Source organism: Lactuca serriola, chromosome 7 (genome assembly GCF_051521515.1).
Source record: "Lactuca serriola cultivar US96UC23 chromosome 7, Lser_US96UC23_V15, whole genome shotgun sequence".
In the NCBI taxonomy this organism is placed as follows: domain Eukaryota; kingdom Viridiplantae; phylum Streptophyta; class Magnoliopsida; order Asterales; family Asteraceae; genus Lactuca; species Lactuca serriola.
The window spans coordinates 202,200,176-202,224,063 of NC_136414.1; the positions used below are offsets into that span (position 1 = coordinate 202,200,176).

General features: G+C 33.3%; 1 long non-coding RNA gene and 1 pseudogene across 13 annotated transcripts in view; both read left to right on the forward strand.

Moving 5' to 3' along the window:
• The window catches only part of LOC145062356 (TMV resistance protein N-like), a 39,937-nt pseudogene extending 26,231 nt beyond the window's left edge, over positions 1–13,706 (forward strand). The window contains exons 4-5 of the transcript XR_013687536.1: positions 11,438–12,470; positions 12,564–13,706. The product of XR_013687536.1 is annotated as a TMV resistance protein N-like (transcript). The remainder of the gene's footprint in view (positions 1–11,437; positions 12,471–12,563) is intronic.
• A 1,296-nt stretch (positions 13,707–15,002) lies between these two features.
• On the forward strand, positions 15,003–20,323 carry LOC145062587 (uncharacterized). 12 transcript variants are annotated; one of them, XR_013687631.1, is made up of 7 exons: positions 15,003–15,999; positions 16,165–16,564; positions 16,644–17,028; positions 17,121–17,235; positions 17,885–17,939; positions 19,793–19,992; positions 20,100–20,323. It is a non-coding gene; the product is annotated as an uncharacterized LOC145062587 (long non-coding RNA). The 12 variants fall into 12 exon arrangements; XR_013687623.1 differs by having other exon boundaries at positions 17,121–17,939; XR_013687624.1 differs by having other exon boundaries at positions 17,885–19,992.
• The last annotated feature ends 3,565 nt before the right edge of the window (positions 20,324–23,888 follow it).

Consider the following 23,888-nt stretch of genomic DNA (forward strand, 5'->3'; position numbering starts at 1 on the left):
ACACACACACACATATATATATATATATATGTGTGTGTGTGTGTGTGTTGGAGTTTCTATATATATATATATATATATATATATATATATATATATATATATATATATATATAGATGGTGTCACACCGATATGTGATACATTAACACACCCTTCACAGAGTTGGAGGCTCAATGAGGATGGATATAAATGTATTGAGCCACGTGGGTGTGTGCAACGCCCTCCAATTCGGGCTAGAAATTTAAGATATAATATTTAATCATAGCTAAAGATGTAGTAGTGTAATGACTATCTTGTGGATATAAGGAGCACTTAAATCTGACTTCGTATGAAGAAGTTATGCTTCTTCGAAGTTTCGCGATTAAACCGACATAACTATGCGCGTAATAAAAAGTGAATCGGACATAGGTTACTTATTAGCTTAAGTAATCTTAACGAAAGTCGTATTAACCGTAAAACGAACTCGTGCATATAGAGAATGTCCAAATCTGACTTCATATGAGAAAGTTATGATTTTTCGAAGTTTCAGTATAAAAGTGTGCGACACAAAATTCAAATTTTTGAATAATCGATTGTTAGGAAAGACAATCTACATGAAAATCAAAGATATCATGAATAGGAATCCGTCGGTATAAAGATAGTCGATAATGGACGTCATAAAGAGTTATGATTTTTTATACGGACTTTAACAGTTTTACCCTGTTAAATATATAACTTTAAAAATAAAATGAGAATTAGCTGACAGAGTCTAAATGAAAGTTGTAGTACCCGTCGATAGCTATGAGTGGATATAAAAATGTCAAAAATGAAGCTCGTATGAGAAAGATACGATTTTTAAAAAATAATTAAATCTCGAAGCGTGTGGCAGACGACGCTTCTAGGAGGTGGGACGTGGACCACCGGAATTGCGACACATGGCACGATTCAACAGGATATGCATAGCCGAAAAGCACATAACACCACATTTGCTGACACCACGACTCCCATTCTCTCTGGATTTTAAGTTATGAAATTTCGTAGTAATTAGTGTATTTTTGCTAGGCTTTAAGGTCTTTGAGAGCCCGACAAGTAGAAGCTATCGAGTCGAAGTTCTGCCAATACAATTTCCCGACTTTTAGCTAGAAAATCTCTATAAGTTAAGTTTCACTTATCTTAATTCAAGTCTAACTTATATTTATATTCATAGTCGTTATTATGAATTTATAAATAAGATTCATCAGTGATTCCAAGTCAAAATATTGATTGATCTACTTACATGGATGATGTTTAGGCTATATTTTATAAGGTGTCTAAAGTGAGATTTCCAAATAGTACACTCTGTATACCAAATGGACCCTACTTATGATATGATCTTACCTGGTTGTTCCTTATTAACTATAGATCAGTAGACATTATGATCTATGAGGAATCCAGAACAATATTAGTCATAAGAATATAAGACTAAGACTTAGTGACATTCTTACCTAGGTCATAACAAAGGAAAATCTAAAGTGTTAGGCGAAGCACTGCCCAAATTTCGAGTCATCCACTTTTAACAAGTTGGTACATAGTTACTTTCTGCTTACATAGAGATATCAAGTATTTAATATCCTTAGATGACCTATGTGCTTATTATATGTGTTCCTAATATATATGTGCTAAATGACATAATGATTTTTAAATGTAATAAATCATATATGTATTCTTATCAAACTTATATTGTAGTGAGTAAAAAGGGCAGAGAGAGAGAGAGAGGGAGATGAAAAAATCGTGAGACCATGCCAGATATAAAATAATGGTGAGAGATCATACCAGAGATAAGATAATGGTGAGAGACCATACCAGAGATAAAATAAAGGTGAAAGACCATGACCAACTGAGAGTAGTCATCTAACAGATACTTGATGACGACCACAGACTCTTCTAAACAGTCTTGTGGAACACTAGCAGACTCACAATCTGTAGCATTACTGACATGTATTGCTAAGGAATCCCCAAGGCAGTATTGTCTACCGGTTGTTATAGAGATTCTTTAGGATAGGTCCCTTGAGATTATCATTTTAGGATTGAAGAGTTAGACTAACGGAAATGGATAAATGGGATTAATCTGTTGTGATATATATACTTAAAACAATATAATAATAATAATAATAATAATAATAATGTTGGTTGAAAACCCTATGTGCTCACCTGGCTCCTAAGCCTGACCCACTCAGTTTCTTTATGTCACAAGTAGCGGTATAAAGGTACATAGATAGTGATGTTTGGATGTGATGAGATATTCAAGGAGGTGTAGGCCTTAGTATAATAATATGTTTTAAGTGATGGGTTTTCTAGGTTATAAAAAAATTACATGTGGCGGAAAAACTCTTAAACCATTAAGTTCACATGCAACCTAAAAATGATCTATGTTTTCTCTATTGATAGCGACTAACTATAAATATCAAGAAACCCTAGGAGAGAGGCTATGAGATCGAAATTCATACATAAAATTAGGGTTAAATACCTTTTGATTATTATTGTAAATAATCAAAGTAGAATCCTTCTTCTAGATCATGGAAAACTAGCACCAAATGAATGGATGCCTCTAATAGGTTGTACCCAAAACCTAGTAGCAAGAAGACTTGAGGATAGAGGAGACTTGAGCATAATTTTAGCTCTATGAAAGCAAGTATAAGTGTGTTAAAAATAGGCATGCATGGTGTCCTATTTATATTTGCTTAAGGAAACTCCCATGTAAACCAAATAGTCATTTGAATGATTAATTCTAATTAATCTTAGAATTAAATCCAAATCAATTCCAGTTAATCAATAAATCATTACGATTTCTATTAATATATTAATCATATACTATATTAATAAATCATATATTTCAATTTCCAATTAGTTTATTATTCATACAATAAACTAACAAATTAACCTATATCTCCAACTATCATTCTAATTAGTTACTAGTTTTGAGGGCAACCCAAAAAGGACTTTGCTTCTGACTCAAGAATATACCAATTTAGTTATTGGTTTAGACACCTTAATCCAACAGTATCCTACTTGGATAAGTTTGTAACTACAATTGCAAGTATAGACCTTGATATAAACAACAAAGAGTGCTTTCCAAAGCCACTGTCGAACTTTGATTCAAATCAGCTATCGGCCCTAAGATAAGTGATAAGCTATTCCTTCATTCTTGAAGATATCATATAAACACAAGATATGGATCAAAATCAATCTCATTCTCCAAAATTATGTTTCCCAATTTGAAAAGACTTGAGTAGACTTCAAATTGGACACATTAATTAGTCCTGGCCGGTCTCAACACGATATAGTCAACATCAAATCATCGAGGGGCCCAATGATATCATTTTTCCTATTAGGGAAAAAGGAACGAATTACATTGACTACATAGTTATACAATTCATACATTAAATCACACATGGAATTACCCTTTATAACATCCGGTTACGAGATGTGTTTGAGTAAACCAATGGATAATTAATCTGTAAACAATTAACTTTATATCTCTGCTTTAAGAATAGAAGATATTATCGTCTTACAATTACTTGTGACAAGATCCATGAATTAATCTCTAAGCGTGGGTTTATCCAATACTTAAAATCCCTATTTTCAAAGTACTCATGAATACTGTAGCAATTCTAATTGCAATGTCATAACATCAATCGATAGTCTACAATCAATTCACGATAGTCTTAATTCACTACTTACTTCCCTAAGTATGATCGGCTGTCGAAGTTTGAATAACTTAAATTACTCAAGAAGTGTAAACATGCAAAAAGAAACACAAGAATAAATAATTGAATAAGGCAGTATGATACTCATAACTAATTCTCTATTATTCATTCACCAAATCAATTATATTTATTTTGTTACAAGTTTCAAACATATCATCTAACTACTAAAACTAATATCGTCTCCAATGCCTATGCTCCTAGCATGTTGGTAGTGTGTGACCCTGCTCAGAGCCTTTGTGAACGGATCTACAACATTATCTTCTGATGATACTCTCTTCACCAAAAGGTGTCCTTATTCTACCTGAAATCGAATGTAATGGTACTTTCTATCGATATGCTTGGATCTACCATGATCCTTTGGCTCTTTTGTTAAAGCAACCGCACCTACATTATCGCAGAACAATTCCATTGGTTCATGAATAATTGGAACGACTCTGAGATCTCTGATAAAGTTCTTCAGCCAAGCCACTTCCTTCGATGTTTCACTCGCTGCAATGCACTCAGACTCACATGTGGAATCAACCATTATGTCTTGCTTGGAATTTTTCAAGTAACCGCTCCTCCATTCAGTAATAATACTCAACCAGACTGCAAACAAAAGTTGTCCAAGTCTATTTGAAAACTTGCATCACTATAACCACTCACTTTTAACGTATCCTTGTCGCCAAGAACTAGGAACTTGTCTTTCGTTCTTTGCCGATATTTAAAAATATTCTTTACTGCAATCCAATGGGCTTTGCTAGGATTTCCCTAAAATCGACTAACCATGCTCAAAGCATAAGACACATCATTGAGAGTACAGGTCATTGCATACATAATCGATCTTACAGCCTAAGCATATGGGACTTGACTCATGTAAGCTATCTCTTCATCAATACTTGGACTTTGAGTCTTATTAAACATAATAGTACTACGAATAGGCAATTCCCCTTTCTTTGAATTTTGAATAATGAAACGCTTCATAATTTAATCCAAATATGTGCCTTGGATAAGACCAATAAGACAATTTTTTCTATCCGAGTGAATCCTTATTCTTAGAATATACAAGGTTGGAATGTCGTTCCCTATAAAGAGTATGTCGTCAACATACAAGACTAGGAAAGTCACTATACTCCCAATTAGCATTGACGTATACACAAGACTCATATTCACTTCTAGAGAACCCAAACTCATTGACTATCTCATGGAAGCAGAGATTCCAACTGCGATATGCTTGTTTTAATCCATAAATGGATTTCTCAAGCTTACATACCCTATCAGGAAACTTGGCATGTATAAAAACCTCTGGATGACTCATGTAGACGTCCTTAGATAGCTTCCCATTAAGAAAGGTGGTTTTAACATCCATCTGCCAAATTTCATAATCATGAAATGCATCTATAACAAGCATAATCCTAATAGGATTTATCTTAGCTATCGGTGAAAATGTCTCATCATAGTTAACCCCTTGGGTATGAGTAAATCTCTTTGCAACCAGCCTAGCTTTATAGGTGTGTGCATTCCCATCCATGTCAGTCTTCTTTTTAAATATCCATTTGCACCCAACTGTCTTTCGACCAGGCACATGATCAACCATGTTCCATACTTGGTTAGCATACATGGACTGAATATCACTGTCCATTTCCTCATTCCATTTAGCAGCTTCAGGGCCTGCCATTGCGTCCTTGTAGTTAGCAAGTTCATCTAAATTTACCAATGTACGATCACTAACAAATGTGTCACCATATGCAGTAATATGGAAACCATATAACTCAGGTGGCATACTAAGCATGTTGGAACGAAGAAGGGGTGATGAGTTGTCAACTCGCTCAACTGGAACGTCTTCCTCATGTTGAGTGCTAGTGTTGTATGAGGTTCCTTCATTGGATGACTCCTATATTTCTTGAAGATCAATAGCACTCCACTGTCATCTTTGAATATTAGCTCTTTCTCGCGAAAGACTCTTCTTCGAGATACAGAGACCACGTTATCACCAGGTCTGCAGAAAAAATATTCAAAGGATTTATGTGGATAGCCAATGAAATAACACTTCTCAGCTCTGGGTCCAAGTTTATCATCCATCTCTCGTCTTATGAGTGCTCCACAACCCCATACCTTGATATGTGCGAGCGAGGGAGCTTTCCCTGTCCACATCTCATGAGGTGTTTTGGAAACCTTCTTTGTTGGAACAAGATTCACGATATGGGCGGTTGTCTCTAAGGCATACCGCCAAAAATGAATAGGAAAAGAAGCTCGACTCATCATGGAACGAACCATGTCAAGTAACATTTGATTACGCCTCTCAGCCAAACCATTAAGTTGTGGTGTTCTGGGAGGAGTCAATTGTGAAATAATTCCATATTCCCTAATATAGTCGTAGAACTCGATACTAAGATACTCACCACCTCTGTCAAATCTGAGCATCTTTATCTTCCCGCCTAATTGACTCTCGACCTCGTGCTTAAAATCTTTGAACTTTTCAAAGGTTTCCGATTTATGTTTGATTAAGTAGATATAACCATATCTGCTATCATCATCTATAAATGTCACGTAGTATCGATTGACATATCTTGTGGTATATATGAAAGGTCCCTATACATCCGAATGGATTAGGTCCAACAATCCTTCACCTCATTCACATGATCCAGTGAAAGGTGATTTTGTCATCTTGCCCAAGAGACATGATTCGCATTCATCATTTGTCCTAAGATCAAATGATTCCAACACTCCATCATTTTGGATGTGGGCGATGTGTTTCTTGTTTATGTGCCCAAGATGAAAATGCCACAAATATGATTTTTCCACATCATTGGACAAATCAATATGAAACACACTATTGCCCAGGTTATCAACACAAGTCACAGTTTCATACACACCATTACAAGGTAAAGCTTCAAACATAAAAACACCCATATGATAAGCAAAAATAGAACCAACTTCATTATCAAATGAATATCTAAAACCTTTTCTATATAGTGCGTGAAATGAAATAATGTTTCGCATCATATCTGACGCATAACAACAATTAATTAAATTAACCCTAACAGCACTACTAAGCATAATCCCATGTGTTCCAATCTTGGTAACAGGTGAAGATCTCCTATTCCGCATGATTAGATTGAGCTTCCCATGCTTCACCTCCTCACTTTTGCTTAGTCCCTGCAAATCAGAACAAATATGGAAACCACATCCTATGTCAAGGACCCAAGAATGAGAAAGTTGTGTGTTATTAACTTGAATAGTGTAAATACCTGAAGAGGACGACTTGATCTTTCCATCTTTCAAGTCCTGAAGGTACTAAGGGCAGCTTCTTCTCCAATGACCCTTTCCACCATAGTGGAAGCAAGTGACCTCCTTTGGATCACTGACCGCAGGGACATCAAAGTTGGGTTTCAACGTTGACCCAGTGCTAGACCCTTTAGCACGGGCCTTCCCTTTCCTGGTAGATTAGGAATGAGCCTTCTTTTTCTAACCTTTGCCAAATCTAATAGCAAGGACACGAGGATTTGTTTGCATTAGAGGCATGATTTCTCTTCATCCCCGACTCAGCAGTTTGCAATAATTTATGAAGCTCGGTCAATGTCTTCTCCGTATTGTTCAAATGATAGGCTAGAACGAACTGATCATAACTAGGAGGTAATGAGTTAAGGACCATATCAATGGCCAACTCATCATCAAACAACACATTGATCTTATGAAGTTTCTCCACATATATGTGAATCTTTTGTATGTGAGGACAAATAGGCTCTCCTTCCTTGAGCTTGCACAACATGAAAGATTTGACCACTTCGAATCACTCTTGTCTCACCTTCTTGTGGAACTTTCCAGCAAGGTCAAGAGCCATCTTGTATGGTCATTAGTCCTCATAGAACTTGGCCAGCTCAGGAGCCATAATGGCCACCATGATTCAAGCGACCTATGTGGCATCATCAGAATGGTGATTGAATGAAGCAATTTCCCCAGGAGTAATGGTGGATACATCGATTTTGACAAGAAGATTTTCAAGGACATATTCCTTGACCTCATAATGAAGAGTCATTTTCTAGTTCCTTATCCAATCCATGTAGTTGGGACCGGTGAGCTTCTCTTTTGACAAAATCAAAAGTAGAGAGAAGTTTGAGTGGGAGGAGCCAACTTGAGTAGCAATGAGTTCACCGTGTCCAGAAATATTTTAAAGAGACTTAGTTTTAGTTAGTGATATAAATCCTTAATATTTTAACTCAAAATAAATATTCAAGGCTAGGATCCAAAATACAATTCACAACAAAGAAGAGGGATGTCATAATCTAATTGTGAATTTATTAAGGTAGATAATACAAAATTTATTGATTTTAATCTAGCATGAAACTCCTATATCGTTTGAGATTCATTGAATTTTATCAATGACATGTTTAATCTCAGATTATGCTCTTCAAATTTATGATTGGGATGCCGATGATCACAAATAATATGTGAATAACTATGCAAACCCGCTTGACAACCTCAATGTCATTTATCATCTCAAATTAATGTGCCGGTAAACCACACACACTCCATTAACAATAATAAATTTTGATTTATCCATCACTCAACTTTATAGTCCAAAATTAGTATGTCGGTTAAGTACGCACGCTCTACTAACGACTTATAATGAGTGATGTGCATTTTCATGGACTAGAATACACTTCACATTTTTTGTCCTAAAGTAACTAGAATTGGGATTTACTCAAAAAGGTTTAGTTAATTTATAGTACCATGCTTTTAAGAGGTTATGTCCTATCAAATTTGTTCAACTAACGACCCTCCACCATACAAGGGAGCGATGGGTGAGAGTGGACACTCATTCAACGATCATTTTATAGGCCGCTTCCTTATACCTCCTTTAAAGTATGACTTTGTGAATCAGGCGTACTAGCGATTTGACTGACGTATCTTATCCATATAATATATTAAACTTTTAATCATATATATATATATATATATATATATATATATATATATATATATATATATATATCATATAAGGTGGATTTTAAACTTTGTGAATCAGGCGTACTAGCGATTTGACTGACGTATCTTATCCATATAATATATTAAACTTTTAATCATATATATATATATATATATATATATATATATATATATATATATCATATAAGGTGGATTTTAAACTTTTTAAAATGCGAGGGTTTAAAATTATTTTTTTTCGAATTATACAATTAATAATAATTACTTTTAAACTAAATAATGATTTAATCTTTTATATTAATTAAAAAATTAATTAAATAAATTCAAATCATATTATTTACCAATTAAACAATTAATTAAATAATTTAATTTCATGGATTAAATAATTATTTACCAATTAAAAAATTAATTTAAATCATTCAAATTTAGTCATAATCCCTTATACTTCTTTTGATCAATTCATTCTAGTGCACAATCAAATAGAAAACTTATGGCTCTGATACCACTGATGAGTTTTCTAGGTTATAAACAAAAATTACATGTGGCGGAAAAACACTTAAATCCTTAAGTTCACATGCAACTTAGAAAGGATCTATGTTTTCTCTATTGATGACAACTAACTATGAATATCAAGAAAACCCTAGGAGAGAGGCTATGAAATCGAAATTCATACATAAAATAAGGGTTACATACCTTTTGATTGTTTCTATATATAATCAAAGTAGAATCCTTCTTCTAGATCTTGGAAAGTTAGCACCAAAGGAATAGATGTCTCTAATGGCTTGTACCCAAAACCCTAGTAGCAAGAAGACTTGAGGAGAGAGGAGACTTGAGCATAAATTCGGCTCTATGAAAGCCAGTATGTGTGTCAAAAATAGGCACCCATGGTGTCCTATTTATACTTGTTTAAGGAAACTCCCATGGAAAGCAAATAGTAATTTGAATGATTAATTCTAATTAGTCTTAGAATTAAATCCAAATCAATTCTAATTAATCAATTAATCATATAATATATTAATAAATCATATGTTTCAATTTCCAATTAGTTTATTATTCATATAATAAACTAACAAATTAACCTGTATCTCCAACTGTCATTCTAATTAGTTACTAGTTTCGCAGGCAACCCAAAAAGGAATTTGCTTCTAATTCAAGAGTATATCAATTTAGTTATTGACTTAGACACCTTAATCCAACAGTAAAGCCGACAATGACTACGTTTATGTTTCTGTTCCTTGTATCAGTTATGACATCTCATGTTTTTAATAATCAATGAAAAACATTTATTCGGAAATACTTTTATAGGACAAATACTGAAATATAAAGAATACTTTGTTTTAAAAAGAATAAAGTAAAGGTCTTTTCGGATCATAAAAATGGGGATGTCACAGTGTGGGACACCAACTCTGATACCATAGCTAACATAGCTCTGATAGCATGTATGATATATGTGAAGTCCAAAATTGTTTCTTTAAAAGAGCCCTTACGATAGAAGGGAGACTCCAAGTTATATACACTAGCATTTTGTGGTGTGGTGGTCGTTAGTGGCACAATGCCATGATGCAGGGGTCACCGGTGGTTGTGTTGGAGTAGGAGTGAACCAGAGAAGACAAAGTTAAGATTGTAAAAGAAGGTAATCGATAAGGTAAAGGGTAAGAGGATGTGGGATGGGTGGGTGTAAGGTTGTTTGTTTGGATGAATCAATTCGATTTGTCAAGTGAATCCAAATTGATATCGATTTTCTAAATAGTGATCTTCATAGTCTCCGAACGAAATTGAAATATGATCTGAACCATCCATATTAGAATTATTTTGGATTGGTTTTCATAATTCGGTTCTCCAAATATAGGACATAAATGTTGGCTTGTTTGTGAATTATAATTTATATTAATTATGAATTTTTGATGGGCATGCCTTTTAATAGAAATAACAGAAAAAATGTTAATAATTTAATATAAAGTTAAAGATACACATTAAAACTATATAAATATATAAATTAATAATTTTTATTTTGTTTATTTGGACTATTGACAATTTAGTAATCAAAACGAATCAAAAATGCAAAATAATAGTTTAGTTCTTGTTAAAACCAATAAAAAATTTGAACTATATAGTCCAATGCAACTTAGACAATTGGACAATACGATTTTACCTAAAATAGTGAACATCCCTAAGCAGGGGTGGAGTATTTATCAATTTATAAATACTGTGAATGATATAATAATCTTTTCAAATTTAATAGGCAAAAGAACCGAATATGTAATTTTAAATTTTAAAAAGTCACTATACCTACCTACGAAATTAGCAAACCATCGGAACCAAATTTGTAATTTACTCTAAACTTTTTAAATAAAACTTGTTACACATGATATGCAAAAGATTAGTCATTGTAATGCTTGGTATCCAAATAAGCTTCATAAACCAAAAGTCTTCTAGCTGAGCGGTATTATTTGTTACCCTTTCTTAGAAGTAATTAGATTTTTTCCAAAAAAAAAAGGTAAGGTTGAGAAATACATTTTTTTTTTGCTTTTTCGAAAATAGATACTATATTGTTATTTCGTTGAGATTTTGATATATTTTTTTGTTGATTAATAACTAATATAAAACATTTGATATCATGAATTTGGGTTAAAAAAACCTTTCATTATTTTGTCATAATGAAGTGATTTATAGATATTTAATCAAACAGTTCAAAATATAAAGTATCTGAGAAGTCCGTGTTGCTAGTTATTCTGAAAATCTTATCACCTGGATACATGTTTGACTTGTTTGATGTTGTATACAACAGCTGCTGCCAAATTTGAAGATATTGGAACTTCACTGTTTGAGTAAACTAATCACGACACCAGATTTTGATGGACTTCCAAATGTTGAAAGATTCACTCTTTCTGAATGCGAGTGTTTAGAAGAGATTCATCCATGGATTGGACGGTTGGAAAGGCTTGTTTTCTTATCTATAAAGTTTTGTTCCAAATTTAGGCCATCTCCAATCCATTAAACCATGAAGAGTTGTATGGATTGCCACATAGGAAAGAGAACATACACATTCAATTTAATTATTAAAAAATTCATTACTTTTCATTACAATTCTATTACACCATTCAATGGCCATTAAACTCTACACTCTCTCTCTTCTATATTATATTCACATTTAATTTATTAAACCCTCATACAACTCCCATTGTGGATGGCCTTAAGAGATTTCCACCCATTAGTCGACTAAAGAAACTTGAGACCCTTTCATTCTCATATTGCCCCAAACTTTTTAGTGTCGTAGACAACATACCAGATGTTCATTTGGATAATAGTGGGAAAGAAGTTGCATCTTATCAACCTTGTACAGGATTTTTGTTACTTGTTGGATGTGTGGTTGCAGCAATCTTCCTGGTGTAGAATGTTGTTTACCTCACAACAACAAGAACCGTATAGGATTACTACGGTTCTTTCACGGTTTGCAAGAACTCGGCTTAAGAAAGTTGAACCTCAGCAGCTGCCAGTTGGGAGATGAAGACATAGGCTCTGGTGTTTGGGAGCTACCCAATTTGCAAGAACTCAATCTAGAATCAAATAAATTTTCACGATTAAGCTTTAGTCAGGTGCGACTTCCTCAACTCAAATGGCTCAATGTGACAAACTGCTATTGTCTAGTAGAGTTGTCAGAGCTGCCGTCAAGTATAGCTGTCATTAATGCCGATGGTTGTAGCTCACTTGAAAGCTTTGGAGATGTTTCAAACTGTAAATGGTTGTGGAAAGTCTCGTTTCATGGGAGTTACAAAGTACATCCACTCTATGGTTACAAATTATTAGACTCCATGCTCCAGGTTTGGCTATAGGTACCTTTTAATTTTTTTATCTTTATCTTATAAACCAAAACATATGAACAATAACCGCTAAGTCTTCTCCATGCATGGCAGGGAAATGCTATCGAATATCACTTTATCAGTGTCGGTCTTCAACCTCAGATTCGAAAGAATTTTGTAGGTAGGTTCTTTAGGGGGAACACGTTTACAATACGTTATCCACATCTCAAGGTGGACTCAAATTCAGTGCGTATTCGACATGATAGGGATTGCACTTTTAAACTGCGTCTTCCAGAAGATTGGTACAATGACTTTTCTGGGTTCTTAATACGCGTTGTTACCAACGACGTAAGTCTGGATATTGATATAGTCATCAAGCATGAGCCACATGAAGAAGATTCTCGATTTGAGCTTTGGCAGGAGTCTCATGAAGCACCAAAGCCCGAATATAATGGGAAAGGAAAGACACATATGGGATATATTCCGTTTGGTTCATTGAGGCAGACCACATCAATGAATTCATCACACAACATTATTTCATTTTCCATAAAGAGCAATTGGACTTCTTTTGCAGCTCAGCTTGTTCTTCGGAAAAGTAAAGATGATACACATCAAACAACAAAAGCCACAACAAATTCCTCAGAATTTTGGGATAAGGAAGATCATAATAGAAAGACATTTGAGATCCAACAAGATTCAAAGTCTTCTATCAAGATTCTATGGCGAGCTTAGGAAAACAAAATCTAAGAAACCCATGCCCGTAGATTTCTTGATTCTTTGCTAGTTTGTATAGTCCATGCTCTGACCTTGTGATTGTGATTACAGTGCATCACACATTCGAGAAACAAATTGCCAAGGGAGGTGAACGGATGACCTGAAGATGATTGCATATGGATCAAATAATGAGATCTGAACCTGATTTCGCCCGTTTTTGGATGTAAGCAGGTGTTGTATGCTCTAAAAGCATCTGCAATGGTAGTCTTTTTAAAAGTTTTTTTATTATTTGAAAATCTTAACTTTTACCATTAGAGTTGTAAACTTTGTTAATAGGTTACTCTAAACACTTAGTATACTATATCATTTTATTTCTTTTGTCGGGTTTGGTCCCAAATTTAACAACATTTCATTTTATATTTTAGTTATATTTAGATATTAAAGCTTTATTAAGTTTATAGAAACAAGATCAGTGAGAACTCTTTTTTCGATGAATACTCGTGAAGACACCTTAAAAAAGTTGAAAAAAAAATTAAAAACAAATACAAATCATAAAATCAAGCATAGTACTATATTAGAGAGAAAAAAAAATCAAAACTTTTTTGGAGTAGTAAAATTGAAGTATGATCATTTGTATGATCCATGATTCATTTTTTATGATCTATGATTCAATTTTAATGATCCAAATTTTTTTCTTTTAATTTTTTTTTCTCTCCGATATAGTACTATGCTCGATTTTATGATTAGTATTTTATTTTTTATTTTTATAAGATGTATTCACGGGTCGTCACTGAAAAAAAAAAGTCATCAACGGAACCGGACCTCAAGCTTTTAATTATATATATATATATATATATATATATATATATATATATATATATATATATATATATATATATATATATATATATATATATATCATGAAATGAATGTATTTTACAATAAATATATAATTTAAATGTAGTTGTCGAAACTTCAAAATAAAACAAAGAAAAAACTACAATGAGAATTGCCGATTACTTTAGGTAAGGTTAAAAAAAAGTTTATTAGCAAGAAATGTTTCTATTTTGTGGTTTTTTGTGGTTTTGGTCGGTAACAGAGCTTGAAGTGTTGATTAGGGGCCTAAAATAAAATATATATTAAAATTGAAGAACATGGGGGCCCAAAGTCAAAATTTATAGTTTTAGGCTTAATATGTAAAAATTTTAATAGTTAAGAGATAGTTATGAAAAAAAAACAAGGGGCCATAGCCCCTCTTGGCCCTACATAAGTTTCCTCCTTGGTTTTGGTCACTATCTCATCTTAACTTTTTAAAAATAACAGTTTTACTTTTTTGGATGATTTTGTAGTTGTTTTTTATTACTAAACTTTAAAGACCATTTATGTAATTTTTTTTTCATTTTATTGAATTATTATAGATTAAATCTTTTTTATTTTATTTTCTTTCTTTCTTACTGTATTATTTTTTATTGGATTATTATATATTAATAAATAATATAATTAATAAATTATATTTATATATTAACAAATATTATTTTAGTGGATTATTACCTTTTAATTAATTCTTTTTTTAATTTAATTTTATTGGATTAACCTTTATTTATTATTATATATTAATAAATATTTTTTTAATATATACTATTTATATACTAATAAATATTATTTTATTAGATTAAAACTTTTTAATTAATTATTTGTAAAAAATACTACTTGTTTTATTTTCTTTTAATCGTTTTGCTTATTGTTATATATATATATATATATATATATATATATATATATATATATATTAATTAAAATTCTCCTATCTTAATTAGAGTAAATTTCCAAAGGATTTGGAAAAATTAGTCCCCTGTATGTTCAAATCCATCTTTTTCTTTGCCTTAGGTCTTTTATGTCATTATTTAAATTGTTGGTGCACACGTGCTCTTTATCAGTTGGTTGTCTACCAAGGTTACAAGGTGTAATGCACCGCTTCTTTCAGGGAGTGATATGTGTTTTGTCCACGTGTCACTCACCACCCAAAAAATCCATTCGTTTGTGTCACACCGCCTACTCTTCCAAACTACCCTCTTATCTGTGCTCTCTATCTCTCTTCTTCTTCCACCATTCCTCTTTTCTTTGTCCTTCATTCTGTCTCTGCCCAGATATTCCCCGATTTCATCTCTTATTCGTTTCCGACTGGAATCTTCATTTACATCTACTTCAGGCATCTTCCATCATCATAAATTTCATTCGCAAATTCCGATTGCTATTGCAGTGCAGTTTCACTCTTCCAAACTCATTACCTCTTCTACCCCTCATTTTCTTTTCGGATTTTTTTACCGCAAGTATTGTTCAATGATCTTTTTTCTTCACGGCCTATTGATGTTTTCCATTTGATGTCGACTTACTCTTTTTCAATTATTTCAATCTACTTCTATTCATATTGTTTGCTTCCGAATCCAGACATATACGTTGGATGCAACATGTTTCTCTCCAGTCGATTTTATTTCGGTTCTTCTTTGCTCGGATTCTGAGATCTTTGGTTCCCTTTATGGAAACTCAGTAGAGTATGGTGATGAACTTCGTGTTGGAAGAAGGTTCCTGCAGATGTAGAGTCGTCCTCCAAATGAAACTCCTACCAACTTGCGGAATCATGGAATCTGAGGATGGAGAGGGAAGGATCCCGTAATTGAAAACAAGGAAGATGTTTTCTTACCCATTGATTATGTTTTTCACGCAGTTTCAACAGGTAATTGAGACCAACCGACTTCGAAGCACATGGATTTTTTGGAGCACTATTTAGGGTTTTAATAGGTTGATTCAATTTACAAGTTTGATGATGGTGATGGAGGTACTAAAAGAGTAAATACTATTAAAATACGAAGTTTCCATATGTTCTTCCTTTCACTTACCGGATTGTTTTCTACATAAAAGAGTTGATTTACTCGAATGACTTCTTATATATGCTATTACGACTTGATGTTTTAGTATTGATACATTATAATTGATATTCCAGTTAGGTTTAGTCATTGAGCATATAATATTCAACATGGAATTGATGTAGACGTTGTTGATAGTGAAGATCGTGATAGCGACGATAACGAAGAAGACGGTATGAATTTTCAATAATCTTTATGTATCAAGAATGAATATTTAGAATGCTATTGTTTTCTCAAAAGGTACTTTAAGCTTTTTTTTAATCATTATATGTAATCTCTTTTTATATTTGTTTCCGGAAAGTTTTGGATTTTACATCTATCATGTTTTTGCTCATGGCCTTGACGAAACAGAAATTGAAGTTGATGAGTATGAGAAAGATGATTTCATAGTAGATGATGTTGATGAAGATGAGCAGGATGCTTATGAACATGAAAGGGCAGATATTGATGATGAGAGGAAAAAGAATAAGAAAAGAAGTAAGATCAATTTGACAATCTTAAATTTAGTGTGAGTCAATGGCTATCTTTCTGATTTATGTTGCATGAATCCTGGTAGAGAATCGAAGCGGAACAATGTTCTTGATGAAGACGACTGTGAGTTCCTTCAAGATAACATCATTGGTATTAGGCATCGAAATTTTGTGAGATTTTGCGTTTATGTTTTGCTATGAATGGATGTGTTAGTGTCTGCAGCTGTGTATCTTACTGTGTGTGTGTGTGTGTACGTGGGTTTATGTATACATCTAATTTTTTTTTACTTAAGTGGTAATAGTAAACTTTCGGTTCTACTTCCATTTGATAATGTTACAGACTAATAAAGGAGAGGAACTTCTACATCCAATTGGTAATAGATGCTTTAAGAAAGTGGTTGACTTAGAGGACAAGTAGATGCGAAACAAATACTACAAATGGAAATTAAAGGCTTTTCATCGCAAATGGAGGTATGTTTGACTATGTATATGTTAGCTTTACTGAATCCTATTTTGGGGAAAACTAAATTAATTCTTATAGGGTGTAGATGTTCCTTTTGTAGAGATGTTTGGGGAATTTGTTGTATTGGATTGCACTATTATAAGATATGAACATGACGATTCTAGACGATTATGAGATGAAAGATCTTGGTTATCTTGCTGACCCTAACCATGACGGTACTCAGTATCCTTAAAATATTTTTCATGACTGTATTGCTTCAATTTAGAAATTGATGATGATGATAGGTAATGAAAAATTAAAAGAAATCATCATTATCGGTCATTGTATACAACCGACCTTATTTTTTTCTTCAATAAAGCTCACAATTTCACAAATATTGTATAAAACAAACGATTCACACATTTATGTATAATTACAGGATAAGTACTTGTTGTAGGCAAGCCCAATGTTGGAAAAAGTACACATTCAAACTGGATATCCATGGAAAATTACTTTTACCCAACTCTCTAAAAAATCCCAAGAACCCTTTTTCACCACCATTTGACCCTTTTTCATGACCAAAACATGAACTTGATTTCACCGTCTCCAGTATTTTTCAGATATTGATCCAACGATTTTGGCTTTTAAAGCTTCTTTTGGACATGATGTCGTTCATTCATAGATCTTTATTTTAGCTTATATGGAAAAAAACATGCTCTTTAGAGGTGGAATTTATGTAGATCTAGACTTCATATCACCTACTATTAGTAATATAATTTACAGATCATGAACACACCAACCATTTCAATATTTCTACTCTTTTTCTATACATTAATATAACTCATGATGTCAATGGAACCTTAGGTTTATTTTTTTTTTCCTCAGGTTGACATTTTAACAACCCTGAAGGTGTGGTTCTAACAGATAGACTTTTAAAGAGGTAGTATTTATTTATTTTTTTCTATTTACCTTCCTTTAAAATTCATATGATGTTGTTCAAGATCAGAATATCTAAAATTCTGATTTCACATTAATATGTTTCTAACAAAGTGGTGAGCATCCACTCAGCGTGCCTAACATGAGGTGATGATCATAAATACCTTTCTTTTAATCCATTCGATGTTTTCACATTCTAGAATTATTATCCTAAAATCAACTAGATGTGCATGAAATTGAGGTGAACATATGAAATTCTATTCTTACATCTATCATAAACCGTAACGACCATTCTTAAAATGAAGATAATTTAGAGTATGTTCCCATTTCTTCTTCAATGCTTCCTACTTTATCCATTGCCACCCAATCCCTTCATCATTTAATTTTTAAACCTATTTGAAACTGATTAATGCTTTTCATTTCTAATATAATTGTGAATCTTTAATTGAAATAAACTTTTAGTTGTATTAAGTTTACAGTGAAGTGAAGTAGGGGGAGAGGGGTTTGAGGATGGAAAAGGAGACGAGCGTGATAATAAAAACCACATTTTTTCATTCCACTATATAGAGTCTCTTCTAAACAAACTTAAAACTAATAAATACCATAATTATCCTTGAGCTAACCTGCAGTTTGATACATCATCTTTTCTTTTCTTTTTTTTAATAAATCGCTTTATTCATGTCAAATTATTATAATTACATCATTTTAGGCCCGAGCTGATGGATCAGGCACCCTTAAGACCCACAAGATTTGAGAACCTTTTGTATGTGCCTTTGTCAAATCCAGATGAACGTAGGGCGATCTTGAGAGCTCTTGATAAGCCTAACTAATCCTATAGTGCTTTTAGTTTCTAAAGAGTTATTCTGTTATCTTTTTGGCTGTAGGGGTACTTTGGTCCTTTTAGTATTATGGCTGTTATTGGCTATTTTGTTAGCGGGAACAGCACCTGATTATGTTGGCTGTTACTCCCTTTTTGCCAGCAACAACTTCCTTTGATGCTCCTCCCATTGGATCAGAAGCTCTGATACCAATTGATAGATCCTTGTTGAATCTATCATATACCCCAGGCATTCTAACAGATTCACAGCAACAAAACACTCAATAATACCAAAAAATTAAAGATAGATTTCCATTCATTCGAGAGGAATGATCTCTCCAAGAAGAACAAAGTTCTTTACAGATTAATTCTTAGCTACCTCACTCATACTCCTAACTACTATATAAACTACTAAAGAAAAGGACAAAAGGGAATAACAGCCAACATAATCAGGTGCTGTTCCCACTAACAAAACAGCCAATAACAGCCATAATACTAAAAGGACCAAAGTACCCCTACAGCCAAAAAGATAACAGAATAACTCTTTAGAAACTAAAAGCACTATAGGATTAGTTAGGCTTTTGTATGTGCCTTTGTCAAATCCAGATGAACGTAGGGCGATCTTGAGAGCTCTTGATAAGCCTAACTAATCCTATAGTGCTTTTAGTTTCTAAAGAGTTATTCTGTTATCTTTTTGGCTGTAGGGGTACTTTGGTCCTTTTAGTATTATGGCTATTATTGGTTGTTTTGTTAGTGGGAACAACACCTGATTATGTTGGCTGTTATTCCCTTTTGTCCTTTTCTGTAGTAGTTTATATAGTAGTTAGGAGTATGAGTGAGGTAGCTAAGAATTAATCTGTAAAGAACTTTGTTCTTCTTGGAGAGACCATTCCTCTCGAATGAATGGAAATCTATCTTTAATTTTCTGGTATTATTGAGTGTTTGGTTGCTGTAAATCTGTTAGAATGCCTGGGGTATATGATAGATTCAACAAGGATCTATCAGCTCTTGCTAAATAGATGTTGACCTTGACTTTTCAGGAGAGATTTCCAATATTAGGGTGAGGCACCACTGTTGATCCTGCATTGGCTTGTCAAGATATAGATAAAACTGCCAAGTAATTTGCAGTCCTCACACTCCTAGGCCATGAACAATTATGCTTCTGGCTCTCAACTGTTGCAGCCAATTTACTCATCATAGCATGTCTAGCAATCAATCGGTCTGCCCGACTGCATAGAAGGTAATAACAAAGAATGAGGTCCACAAAATGCATTTTTATACAGTCCAACTTTTTGAAGGGAATATTGGTCGTTTTCTTATATGTTTTCCATTCTCCTTAATTTATAGATTCCATTGGGTTTGAAGCTACAAGGGAGACCTGATAAAGATCAAGGAGGAGGAATTGGAGCAGTACCCACGAGAGGAAGCAGTTAGACTGGAGTTGCCTTTGACTAAATTTAGTTAAAATGATTTTGTAACCAACATATGTGTTTTAAAAAGAGAATATATAACAGTTTTCTTTTACTTTACTTCATTTTTAAGCATCATACCTTCATAGTCAACCAATTATAGCATCCTACTTCCATGACAAACGATTGATAAACGATGACAACATCTTTAACGTAATGTCTTCCATCAATTTTCTTTGACATTAGTGTCGAATCCAAGCCTCGCGAAGCGGGGCTTCTTTTCTAGTTTTAAATAAAAATCCCAAAAAATCTCACCCACCCTACCTCTCATAGTTTATTTTAAATATTTGGAAGATAACATATTTTAGACAACACAATCACCATCACTCGATCACCATAACCAATGTAGGTCCGTCTCCAACCCCTATTACTCTCTCTCTCTCTCTCTCTCTCTCTCTATATATATATATATATATATATATATAGCTATGTTATAATGTGGATGGACAACTATTGTGCGGATGTGTGGAGAGTGCTATTCTATGATAATTACTAATAGAATAGGTTGTTTAGTACTGTAAATGCGTTCAACCTCAGACAATTGTTGTCATTTTAACGCATTCTCACTAATTTTTATTCATTTTTGTTCTCATGCATCGTTTTTCACTCGTTTTTATTGTTACAGAATACGACTCAACAAATATTCTAACAACATTCTAACATAATGAATTTAATAATAAAAAAAAAATCTATAATAACCTTACAGACGGTTTAACTAGTGAAAATGTGTGATAATGACAATAGTTATGTATGATTGAATGCATTCTTGCAGAATAACACTATCCACACGTCCGCACAATAGATGTCAATCCACATTTGAACCTAGCTCTCTCTCTCTATCTCTCTCTCTCTCTATATATATATATATATATATATATATATATATATATATGAATTTTTCTGTAATTATTCATGAAAGGAGATCATCATGTCTATTTTAGTTTCTGTATATTCGCATGTATCTAATTTTGTTTTATATTTGAATAAACTTATGATTTTTGCATATATAATTTCCCTAAAAACATTTCTTCGTGAATTACAAAATTCGAGTACTCCGAACCTGCAACGGTTTTGGTTGTTTGAAAACCCTCGATCTAACATTTTCGTCATTGATGGCATTGTCGGTAATGAATGGTCGGGTGGAGGTGGTTTGTTTTATGGAGATTGTTGCACATTTTGTGGGTAGTCGGTCAATGTAGTTTTCATAAAGAATGGCCGATGGACCAAGAGTGTTCGGATCAGACCCCCTGGTAGTTCAAATGGTAGTGGTTGTAGCGGAATATGGTCGGCTTAGTGGAAAATATGGAGGATTGTGACGGATTGTGAAGAGTTTGTCGCAGATGCCTACTTGCGGCGTTGGGTGAAACAAGTTAGTGGGGTTTTCGTCAGACCATCGATGAAGGTGATTAGTATTTGTCCTGTCGATTTTCGGCGATGGGAGGCAACATGTTTGCATATTTCGACGACATTGTGGTGGAACTAATAAAATTAAAACAACTAATAGTATATATTATAAATTATTTATCCAATAAAATAATATTATATATAAATAATATGTTTATAGTAATAATCCAATAAAAAAGTAGTTAATCAAATAAATAAGAAATTAAAAAAATTAATAATCTACTAAAGTAATATTTATTAATATATAAATATAATATATTAAATATAATATTTATTTGATGGGTTTTTGGTCATAAGACATCTTATGTGCTCATACAAACCCTAATGCTTGGATCTAGGTTTCTCTATTGTACATGCTTTGAACCCAAGACTATAAACCCTAATTCTAGCATATGGAAATCAATATTAACATATAATTAGGTTTAAGATATTACCTTGATTGTTATGTAGTAATAACAATCCCAATTCCTCCTTGAATTGACTTTGGAAGGCTTAGAGTCACAAGTGTCACTCCTCTAATGGCTTACAAACACCATAAGCAAGTGGAGAAGTAAAAAGAGAGAGGAGAGAGGTAGAAATTTGTCCTTAGATGCTCTAGGGATCAAGTGCACGAAATCTTAAGGCCTTAGGGGTCTTTATATAGGGTTGGGATTAGGGTTTCACTCTTTATCCTTATCTAGTTACTTGCCCATCAAGCAACCATAAGATAAGCCTTGAAAATCCCTATCTCTTGGACCTTGAACGATTTTAAGGATATCCCTATCCTTGAATTCGTCCATCCTTTAACAAGGATAACCATTGCCCTATTTTGCAACTATCACATAATTACAATTCAGCCCCTCTAGTTTAATTAATTACATTTGATCACAAAATTAATTCTTAATTAATTATTGACCAATATTAATTAAACAAATATGATTTATCCTTTAATATATTATTCTTATAACATACTAATAAATCATAATAACCTCTCTCTCTATTTATTTCTCCAATCAAGTTGCTTTGGTGAAGGCAACCCAAAAGGACCATGCACCATCGGGTCAAGTACATACCAAAATAGTTATGGACTTAGAAACTAATCCAACAGTCTCCCACTTGGATGAGTCTAATAACTATTATGCGTATGACTTCAGATCTTGATCTGCAATCGTAGCTTTCCAAAGCCGCTGTCAACTCTGATCCTATCAGATACACGTGTCCTTAGATAAGGGATCGTATATTCCTCCATTCTAGATATCATATGAGATATGATTTCAAATCATTCTCTTTGTACTATATCTCGATTTTCGATTTATGACGACTGACTAGTTGAACAAATCAAATTAGCCCTAGCCCGGCCGAGCATTTACGTTTGTCATCACTAAACCATCGAGGGGCCCAAAGATATCGCTTTTATCCTACTTTGGATAAAAGGAATAGATAAACTTTGATTCAATGCTCGCTTGCACTTACTCACCGAATCACACACAACAATATGTTTTATAACACCAAGTTACTAGTGCGTTTACATATTATCAATGTGTAACCGATTTGCAAGATACAACTCACACATCTCGGTTTCAAGAATATAAGATGTTATCGTCTCACCAATCACTCGTGATGCAATTCATCGAGTGATCCAAGTGAGCGTGGGTTTAATCCAATGCTCAAATTCATATTCATAAGCACTCATGAACGTTGCAGCAAACATTTGCTTATGTCTAATACTCTTTTAGACAATCCACACACCAATTCACGACAATCTTCATTCATATCTACTTCCAACATATGAACGACTGTGGCCCGTTCGAATAATTCGATTATTCTTAATAAATTCAATTATTCTGGAAGTCAAAACATGCAAATGTGAAACACAAGAATAATACTAATCCCATATGTCCTCAAACCTTTGAGTATAAATAAAACTCCTTTTATTTATCACCATATTGATTACTCATTATTTGTCGTTTCGGTTAATCAACTTCTTACTTGAATTACAACACTTGTCCCATGCTCCTAGCATGCACACAATGTTTACCTATGGTTCTTACTTGTGAAATAGATCACATTGAACACATTTCTAATCATTCTCATTTCACAACTCCAAATCCTTTTTCCATTAGTGAAAGAATATCAAATTCTTGCTACTTATAGAATATGCTAGATTCTAACATTCTATGCAACTATCCTTTCGTAATGTCACTGCACCAAAGTCACAAAGACTATTGCCAATGATATTACAAAGTCCTCTATTGGAGATTGTTACAAGACAATTCCATAGACG